This window comes from Etheostoma spectabile, chromosome 5 (assembly GCF_008692095.1).
Source record: "Etheostoma spectabile isolate EspeVRDwgs_2016 chromosome 5, UIUC_Espe_1.0, whole genome shotgun sequence".
In the NCBI taxonomy this organism is placed as follows: domain Eukaryota; kingdom Metazoa; phylum Chordata; class Actinopteri; order Perciformes; family Percidae; genus Etheostoma; species Etheostoma spectabile.
In genome coordinates, this window is record NC_045737.1 from 17,444,655 (window position 1) to 17,454,863 (window position 10,209).

Here is a 10,209-nt window from a genome sequence, read left to right on the forward strand (position 1 = left end):
GGGTTAGGGTTAGGGGGTTAGGGTTAGGGTTAGGGTTAGAAGGTTAGGGTTAGGGTTAGGGGGTTAGGGTTAGGGTTAGGGTTAGCTTGTGGACTGGACTAATTGGAGATTTATTTTTCTCCTCATATGTGTCTGCTAGTTGTCAAAAGGAATTTAAAATGTTTTATTTAGATTTTCTGACTTCCACACTGCCTTTTGTTTTGGAAAGTAGTTTGCTTTCAGTAAAACAAAATGTAACACATGTTACATTTTTGGGACTTGTTTTTTTTAAACGTTTTTTTTCGTTTCCTTGGGGACTTTGCAGATTGCTTTGACTGACAGCTGCTCAAAAAACACTGACACCACTGCGCTCCTAATGGCATAAACTGCCTGTGAGGCAATCTTGATGTTTCTGCTCGACTCCTACTGTAGCTGCAGCAGAAAACATTGACTCATTCCTTCGCCCTGAGGTGGAGGGTTGACTTCCATTCCTTTGGAAATACTTACATGAATACTAATGCAAGATATTTAAAGACATCTGCTAGGCAAGACAGAAATTATGCACATACCGTAGCGCTGGTGCAGAATCAGTGGGCGTTGTGGGGGTGAACTTCCAAGGGGTCAACTGCAACCATTTTAAAACATATGCTGCAAAGACAATTTGGACATGCTGGCTCATTTTCACGAGTGTGGAGTGTGCAAACGATATAGATGTGTTTACCAAAACCAAACACTTATTTTCCTCTCCTGTTCACTTCAGTTATTGACTGCTATTAGCAAAGGCTCTCTCCCGGTAAGCCAGAATTAGTTCAATTATTGTTCTTTTACAAAAAAACAAACACATAATTTTACCTTTAAATTGGATCCCCTGAACAAATTGTTTGTTTCCTCTTGCATAGAGGAGAGCTTTCATATGCTCTTACAAATAATCATCAAAGCATTCTCTCTCTAAAAAAATATTCAAACAAGAAAGCAAATCAATCAAACACATGTTTTTCCACTCCAACATCATTAAATTCCCACTTTCTGCTTTTCAAAACCTTTTGACAATGTTACAAGTCTGGCAAACAGTTAATAACAGACAGCTTTTGTTAATGATTTACAAAGAAGAAAGACATGCACTGACTTTTGTAATTATTAAATTACTACAGAGATGAACGCCTATACAGCCTTCAACATATTCAGAGTTCATTGTCAGAATCGGAAATTTGGTGATGTTGGACTTGTCACCTTTTATTGTATGAAACACTGAAACAGGATGGTGGCATAATGCTGCATATGTGTGGAGTGAAGGTGGTGAACATAGCAAAAAAAAATTCTGTTTAAATGAGTAAAAAGCCTCAGAGGCTTCCCTAATAATCGATAAAAACCACCAATGGAAAAAAGGTAAATTACAACAGGTAAAGAACAACCAACCTTCCGATTGGCAGGCAACCGCTCTACCGCTGAGCCACAGCCGCCCACACACAGGTACACACTTTAGTGAAGAAAAAAGACATAAGAAAGACAGGAAGGCTGAATTTATCTATTTTGGAGAACGACGTGGTCCGTGACATTACAGATATGCAGCACTGGGGATTCCCAATAAAGTATCTTGCTCGTATATAATAGGGCTGAGAATGATACATTTCACTTTGTACATTTTCCCATTACGCTGCTCAACTATTTCTGCTCTACCTGCTTGATGGAGGGTCTTCTGACACATTTGGCCATACAGACAGACAGGCAAGAATGGTTTTCTAAATGGCTCTCTTGGTTGTATCACCTGCCTGGATGAGATGGGTGGCATGTGAAAAAGCTCTACTTTAACAGAAACGATCCGTTTCTAAGAACGCTAAGTGAGCCCTCCCCACAGCGAGTGAGTCACAGGTTGTATCTGTCTAATGAAACTGCTTCTGAAGGTATAACTAAAGTGTTTTTTTGTGGAAATGTTGTGGTGTTTGTGATGATTTTAAAGGGATATTTCACCGCTGGAAAGATGAATTGTATTTAATGTATTTAAATTAGGTCATTTATGTAGTAGAAATGTGATTTATTTTTAGAAATGGATGCCTTCTTTTTTGGCTGATGTAAATGAAAGACAACAACCCCCAGAATGCTCTCGCTTTGCTCTCCTACGAGTCCACTCCCGGGCCATACCTACCGGTCACAGACACAGAGAGGCAGTTGAGTGACGAGTCAACTCAAGTGTGTTTTATTGTCATTTCAACCATGTACACAAAACAACTATTCACTGTGGCTCAAGTGGTGTTACACATTATATAAAAACAACATTATATAAAAAAACAACATTTGAAACAGGCTACATTTAGTGCAAACACATTATAGGCTCCGTAAAGTTCAACTAACGCATTGTTAGCATTAGTGCTTGGAGTGATGTGAACATCAAGTATAAACACAGCCTCAAATTTTGTGTTGGATGCAGAATGGTCAGCATTTAACAGTCACAAACTCCACCAGTGGTTGGAAGTAGTTGGATGCAAGCACCCCATTTCTTCACCAGTACGTGTCCGTGTTTACATAGCTTACATCCGCTAGTCTGCTCGGAAGGATTAGCAGGCCTGGTAGCTGGATAGCGGAGTTTGGTACATTGTTGTTCAACATGCTTCCACAAAAAAGATTTTGTCACCATTAGACAGAACCAGGCAAGTTGTTTCCCCCTGTTATTCTTTGTGCTAAGCTAAGCTACAGTGACAAGCTGCTCATGTCTGCTTCATATTTACAGATAAAAGTGGGATGTCCTTCTTGTCATCCAACTCTCTGTCAGAAAGAGAACAAGCACATACCTCAAAATGTCATACTGTTACTTTCATGTTAAAACTGGGGAACATTTCTTTGCATTATTTGAAACAGGTGCACACTGTGAAAATCAGTTAAAAGATTAAAAAAAGGGCGTTTGATGCTTTAATGTCTCAGATCACGTCAACAACCATGGCCTCGTATAAATTCTCAGTTAATCAGTTACTGTAATCTGGCATGACATTTTTCTTTGCCAAGTTGGGTTTTGATGGAAAACAGATTAGTGGAGAATATCATGAAGTGCTGTGATTACCTCTGTCGGGTAGGTTGAAGTTGAGGCATTTATTCCCGTTTTGATCGATTGCCATGAAGGAGTGGATCCAGCAGACTTTATTACCTGTGAAATTAACTATGATGAATTCTGGAAGGTGAAGTGTTTTTTTCCCCCTGGCTTATATTTCTTCTCTTTGATGAACAACACTGCAAAGTCTACACCAGACAATAACAAAATCTAGCAGTAGAAAATTAGATGAACGATAATGTGGTGGAACTGATGAGGGAGTGTTAGATAAGCTGTAATGCAGAGTGGAGGCTTTTGATTGTTCACTTCTGACCTTTGTTTGAGGTGCTTTTTGCAGGTTTTGCTCTGTGAATATTGGCGTCGCCTCAACTTGATATCGGCTGTGATGACGAAAACTTGCAGCTTTGAAAACATAAGAGTGTGGGAGGGGGAAAAAATGGAGACATATCAACGATTTCCTCTTCCTGCTGATAAAGAAAACCCAAATGAAGCAACAGAGACAGGCTCATATTTTACATTCTTTCACTGTCTGCATTTGTTCGAGGTCAAATGGGGTTTGAGAAGTTGGCCAGGGTATTTTTTTTCCTTATTGAGGATGAAGCACCTCGACCTTTCCAACTTCTTTTTCTTCTCTTCTTGTCTTCGTGTTAACGAGGTTAAAGCGCGGCAAATTTCATCATGGGAGGAGTTTCCATCCAAAACCCACAGATAGGATTTTTCCTTAAGACACAGACACTCATAACATAACCCCCTTTTGAATACTCCAGAGCCTTATTAGAAGCCCATTGTGATAATATTTAAATCTTCCGGGTGCCCAAGTCGGCCCATATCCAGCTAAAGATGGATTAAGGTTGCTATGGTTGTTTAAAAATAGCCGTCTAAGGTTCACACACACGTGTACACACACACACCCACAGCAAAGCAGTGTTTTTCTCACACTGATAAGGTCTTACATAAAGAGTGGGTGTCCTGCAATTACCGATCCGAAGCAGTCATGAGCAGATGCAGGTCTGACTGAGACAAAGAGGATTCCTAGCTCTAAAAAACCGGCTCAGGAATACATCCATGGACACTTTTCCTCTACAAAGGCCCCGGCATTACCCCGTTACCCTGTTCTGCATCATTAATAGATGGTAAAATGATAGTTATTTAATCTTTAGTTAATTGTCATTTAACTGTTAGCAAACCATCACTGTACTGTAACAAACAATTAAATTATAATTAATACAATATCAGTAGTGCTGTAAACAAACAATTTATTGTTGCAAACATTATATCCCTCATATACTATATTAGGTTTTGGGTAATGATTAAGAAATATTTGTAAGCCTTTAAGAGACCATTTTTAAAACATCTATAAACATTACATCACTAGATGGACCAGATATTCCTAACACTTTGTCAAGGGTTATTATTTGGTTTTCAAACCGTCTATAAACAGTGTCTGGGTGGTTCTTATAAAGCACCAACAGATGACATAGTACTTTGTTAAATAGCTAATACTTTGTCAGTAGATACTACTATATATTTATATATATACTGTATACACACACACACACACACACATATATATAGTATGTATGTGTATATATGTGTATGTACAGTATATACACACAGCGCTGCAAACGTTTTAAGCAGGTAGGAAAAAATGATGTAAACTAACGCGTTCAAAAATGGAAGTGTTAATTGTTTATTTTCATCAATTAACAAAATGCAGTGAATGAACAGAAGAGGAATCTAAATCAAATCAATATTTGGTGTGACTATCCTTAGCCTTCATGACAGCATCAATTTGTCTCGGTACACTTGCGCGCAATTTTCGAAGGAACTCGGCTGGTAGGTTGTCCCAAACACCTTAGAAAACTAACCACAGATTTTCTGTGGGTGTGTCCTCAAATCCTCCTGTCACAGTCAGTGATGTTGAGATCAGGGTACTGTGGGGGCCAGGCCTTCACTTCCAGGACTTCTTGTTCTTCTATACACTGAAGATAGTTCTTAAAGAGATAGTTCTTCATTCATGATGGTTATCATAAAGTGTCACCACTATTTCCCCTGTGATGTCTTTCTGTTCTGTTACGATGAGCAGTGGTGTAGTCCAGTTTTTTGTAGTGAGTATACTGTCATTTTTTACCACCCACCAAACTCGCCCGTCACAGAGCGACGTGTCTACAGCCAAAGATGATGACATTTTAAAAAATCCTTTCCACTTTATGGCTATATCCTCATGAGTCTAATAGAAAATGTTGTGTAGAAAGTGGATGTCGTACCCTTTGTCATTGATAATTCACCCTTGTCATGAATCCAAGCGTTTTCTATTTGTCTGCATGAATCAGCTCCATTTCCAAGTGATTCCAGGCCATGTCTAGTGCGTCATACAGTTCACAGACTGTTCCACAATCTCTGTGCTGCAGCAAGGATCTACTGCCCTTCATTGATATAGAACAGTGTACGGGGAGAGCAGTGTGATGGAAGTACACACTGTACCTTTATCTTGTGGGAGTTCAGCTTCAGATGCTTGGCACTAGCAGCTCATGATCTTAACTTGGGATTTTCATCCTCTGTCAGATCACACACTAGGGGACCGCATGGCATTGCATCGTTGAAGGCCAGCAAGCACCTCTCTACATCAAAGAAAATACCGCATGCTTTCAACACAAATACTGTATTCATAGCTCCCCAGTGGAGCCATGGTATCGGAGACTGAGTGGAAGCAACAACAGCAGCTTCTTGGTTGATTCTCACAGCTCTCATCAACCAAGTATCCAGCCGCAGCAGCTGATTTAAGCAAACAAGCTCTGGGCTGGCACCTAACAACAGACTAGCTGGTGAACATGTAGTGCAGCATAGCTACCTAAAGAGAGAACAAAAATAAAGTTAAAGCAAGATTGAATATTAGTCAGGTGGCCCGAAACATGACTCCAAATGAATGTCAGTAACTAAGTTTCCAGCCTCACATTTTTATCCGAATTAAGTGATATCAAATGAAAAATGCCTTATGGAAAAAGTAAAATTCTATTGAATTTCATTAATATCGAAGGAAATATGAGCGGTTTCATCAGATTGTATCTTTAACGACATACGGCTTACAGTATGTGATAAACGCTGATGGAAACGTTATTTGCTGAATAAATAATGAATTACGATTAAATTTTAGGTTATTTTATGGTTGCTACCCGCCACAGAAGGAATACGTTTTATTTAATTTCCGCCCGGTATTTCCGCTGTAGTGTTTGCACACATGGTGGGTGTCAACAAATACAGATGTAAGTGGACGAACGAGGAGACAAGAGACTCTTTGAATTTAATTTATGAGCAAAATATAACTGCTATTTTAGATAGCAAAAATTTAAGAAATGCCATAATTTATCAGAAACTTGCAAAGGAAATGGCCAACAAAGATTACAACAAGCTGTGGGACGTCCTACGGAGTAAATGGAAGACGCTCAAACAGCGAAACACGTCTCAAAAAAGAGAGTTGTCTCGCAGCAGCACATAAGCACTATTAGAACTTGTGCAAGATTGATCATTTGTTGGTCGATGGCGCAATCCATTTTGTCCAGCAAAACTTTGTTCGCAAATGTTTCCTTGAATGTTGTGCTATTCAGTGCAGATATGAATGGAAACACCTTAAAATGTTTGATCGCAAAACAGCATGTGACGTCATAACGCACAGGTTTTAATTCACCCTAAAACTGTTGGATGGAAACACACTCTCACTAGCTTTATTTGTATGAGTTTTTTTATACCAAACTTCAGATAATTCGATTGACAAGTTGAAGAGATGTTCCACGGATGTTGGATGTTTAATAGGTGACTGTTTGCCAACGTGTTCATCATAAAATACTTTAATAATATGAGGTTATGTTTGCAGCTCGTTGTGGTGTCCCCAAGTGCATCCCAACAAACTTTAGCAAGATTGATGTGAAACAGTTAATGCTGTGATACAAAATGTGGAATTAACTAACAGTGTGACATAAAAAAATCAAATTTTCTGTCATTTGGACCAAAAAATAGATCGCTATCCACTGCTGTGTTATTTTTTTGGTTATTATTTTTTGGTTGGTGAATATAAAAGTGGATTGTAGCACTATTGCTTTAATTCTGTGAATCTCGAATTTAGATCCATTTATCTCAAGGTTAAATGACATGAAGTGGTGGTGAAATTTTTCCAACTGCTTCTCTTTGATTGGGCCGGATAATTCAGGTCATCGGTGCAGGCCAACATCAATATCAGAGCTATTCAGTTTTTTTTCACCTAAGCATTTATTCACAGTCTGGGAGAGGGAACAGTTTTAATAGTAAATCGTTTTTATGTTCTGTGAAACAACTAAACTAAACTAATTCAGACTTCTGAGGAGTTTCTCAATTACAATAGTCACTGTGGGAGAATACATGTGAATGTGGCCCATTTGGGTCTTCCAGAGTAAAGGGGAAATTGGATGATAAAAGTAGTTATCTCTTCTGAGGACAAGATAGATTTACTCTCAAAGAGGTAGCAGTCTATCTGGATAGAGATTTGTTAGGTTCATTTGTACATATTCCAGCTTTACGGTTGTTTACTGGACTTGATAAGCCATTCATAATAATTCTGGCCCATGCATAAGGAATTTCTTTTCTGTAAATGTTGTGACAGAGTATTACAATCCTCCCACAACAAATTGAGTCTGTATTTCATTACAACACAATACAAACTTTTAAAATCAAATATACTATAAACCACTCTACAGTCGGGATGTTATTTCTCACCTTGGCCTTTGATCAATAAATAAAGCTTTTAGGGGAGATGGGAGTATTTGCTGAAACTGTTTTGGCACCTTATTTAAGAGTCTGTTTGCCTCCTGCGCAGTGGCAACATGTTTTTTTCCAGGAGTGTCTGCTCCCCTCTTTCTAAAGTAAATAGATGGAGTGGAGACCTCAGGTGGATACTGAGAAACTGTTATTCTATAAACAATAAGATCACATCCAGGGAGGAAAAAAACACAGCTGGAGGATTCAAAGTATACCTTCAGCAAGACAATTTGTAGGAAAAAACAATGTGAAAAATAGCTGCTGCAAATGTCACTCTGCTGGGTTTTATAAATTGCATGCCCAGATGTAGTCCATTGTAATACATGATTGCCAAGTACCCTTGTCCCTGTGGCACAGTTTTTATTCTGTGGACATGTAATTTATTACAACAAACTATTTTCCTGAAGCCCTGCTGCCACATTATACACAGAATGACACGGTTTCCTGCCATCATTGGTATTTAATGTTTTGTTTCCAATCAGAATATTTGTCTCAGACTGTCATGCTGCTGATTTTGGCCCAGAGGCTCAGCCATTTGTCACTGTTCTGACACTCCGCAGACTTTGCTGCGTATTGATAAAGTTTGGTTAGTTCTGCACTTCAGTGACATGACAACAGCTAATTGCCTATAACCTGGGAAGGGAAAGTCGTTTGAATTGTAATTCAATTTTTTATTTCACCTGCCTAGAAGGTTGTTATTGTCAGTTGTAACAGACAAGTTGTGCATTACTTAGCAACAACATTTACCTCATTTTGTTTTCAGTAATTATTCAAAATCCACTGTACACTGTTTTTTGTTTATAAACTTATTTTCACTCTGACCTGATCTATTTTTTTTACAAACTTTCTGGAAAATAATTTCCTTGAACCCTATTACAAAGACTGAAGCTGCAACCTGAGCTCACAGAAATCTGTGAAATGAACACCGCCCCTCAACTCAAAATCTGTGGCAGTTTCACAGAATTGTAAAAAATTCTGTGATGGGCCCACAGAAGACTTCCGTGAAATGAACACCGATTGCCAAAAATTCTGTGAGGGGCCCATTGAAGACTTCCGTGAAATAAACACGGCCCCTTAAGTTTAGGAAAATGTTGTGGGTGTGCGTACAGTTCCGTGACACGTGGGAAGAACGGTACCGATGGGTTTAGGAAAAGAAGTAAGCAACTTTAAGAAACAGTACATGCGGGACGCGATACCCAGTCTCCCGGGTGAAAGTCCTGTGTTTGACCCATCCATCACCACCACCACCCCAACCAACCTCCTTACGTGGATTTTCGGTCTTTCACACTACTCGCTACTATAGTCACTCCTAATGATACGTTATCTCCTCAACGACTTTACATTGACATTGTTTTCCGTGGTGGCCACACAGACTTTCCCACATTCCGTGCCACCACCACGTAATGCGGTGTTAACAGTTTGTGATCATTTCACAGATTTCTGTGAGATTTTTTGTGAGGCTGAAATATAACTCTTACATGACTATTTAATGATGCAGTTTAGGGTTTCTGCTTCCAACAGATTAGAGAGATTATAGATTTAGCATGTGATTTTCTGAGGATTTACTTCGTACATTATCTCCATCTTTAGATTCATCTCCTCTACTCTTTTGTGTGCTGATCAGATGTGTGACACAGAGATGTGACAAGTTTAAAATTGTAGGTGACTCGGTTGTGGATGTTATTGCATATAAATGAATAGATTCAGTCCCTTGTGATGCGAAAACAATGAAGGGATGAGGGGACATGCGGCTAAATATGTGGCAAAATAGAGAAATTACCTGCTTGAAGATTGTAATGATTGTGGCTCTGTGCTAGCGGGGGGCAGTTTTTTTATTTGCTGAGGTTTGAATTTCTGTAGGCAGTATTCATTGTTTATCATGGTGTAGTGGCCTTCTTGTTTTTCCTGTTTATCTCAAAGTAACTGCTGTTACTGCTACTTAGAAGTGAAGTACATTGTTTTCGATTATTAAGTTATGTTAAAGGTTGATCCAGTGATCTTCAATAAAGTCAGTGTAGAGACTGATTATGAATGTTCAAAATTGGAGCATCAGTTTTTAATGTTTAGAGACATTTTTGTTCTTACATTGAATCAAGTTTGTCAGTCTGGCTTTCCCCGGAACTGGACAATAGAGGGGAGATTCAACATTGATTCAGCAGAGCAGCTTCTCACACAAAATATATTTTATGAACACAAACTAAAGCACTGATCAGCCCACACCTACAATTCATCTGCTGCTCTAAATCCAGTCACGGTGAAGCAGGACTCCATGGACACAGCTTCCAACTACAAAGATTGTGTTAAGTCTCCTGGCTAGTATCAATGCAAATAGAACCCTGTGGTATTACTTGACAAAGAAAGGATGTAAATGTAAATGTGCTGTATTTATATAGCGCTTTTCC

At 38.9% G+C, this 10,209-nt stretch overlaps 1 protein-coding gene and 1 long non-coding RNA gene across 2 annotated transcripts in view; one reads left to right on the forward strand and one right to left on the reverse strand.

Moving 5' to 3' along the window:
• The window catches only part of cabp7a (calcium binding protein 7a), a 25,150-nt gene that overhangs the window by 5,881 nt on the left and 9,060 nt on the right, over positions 1 to 10,209 (forward strand). The window lies entirely within an intron of this gene.
• The window catches only part of LOC116689736 (uncharacterized), a 9,517-nt gene continuing 1,590 nt past the window's right edge, over positions 2,283 to 10,209 (reverse strand). Inside the window, exons 2-4 of the long non-coding RNA XR_004332081.1 lie at positions 3,333 to 3,421; positions 3,032 to 3,115; positions 2,283 to 2,739 (exon numbers count right to left, since the gene is read on the reverse strand). This is a non-coding gene — a long non-coding RNA (uncharacterized LOC116689736). The remainder of the gene's footprint in view (positions 2,740 to 3,031; positions 3,116 to 3,332; positions 3,422 to 10,209) is intronic.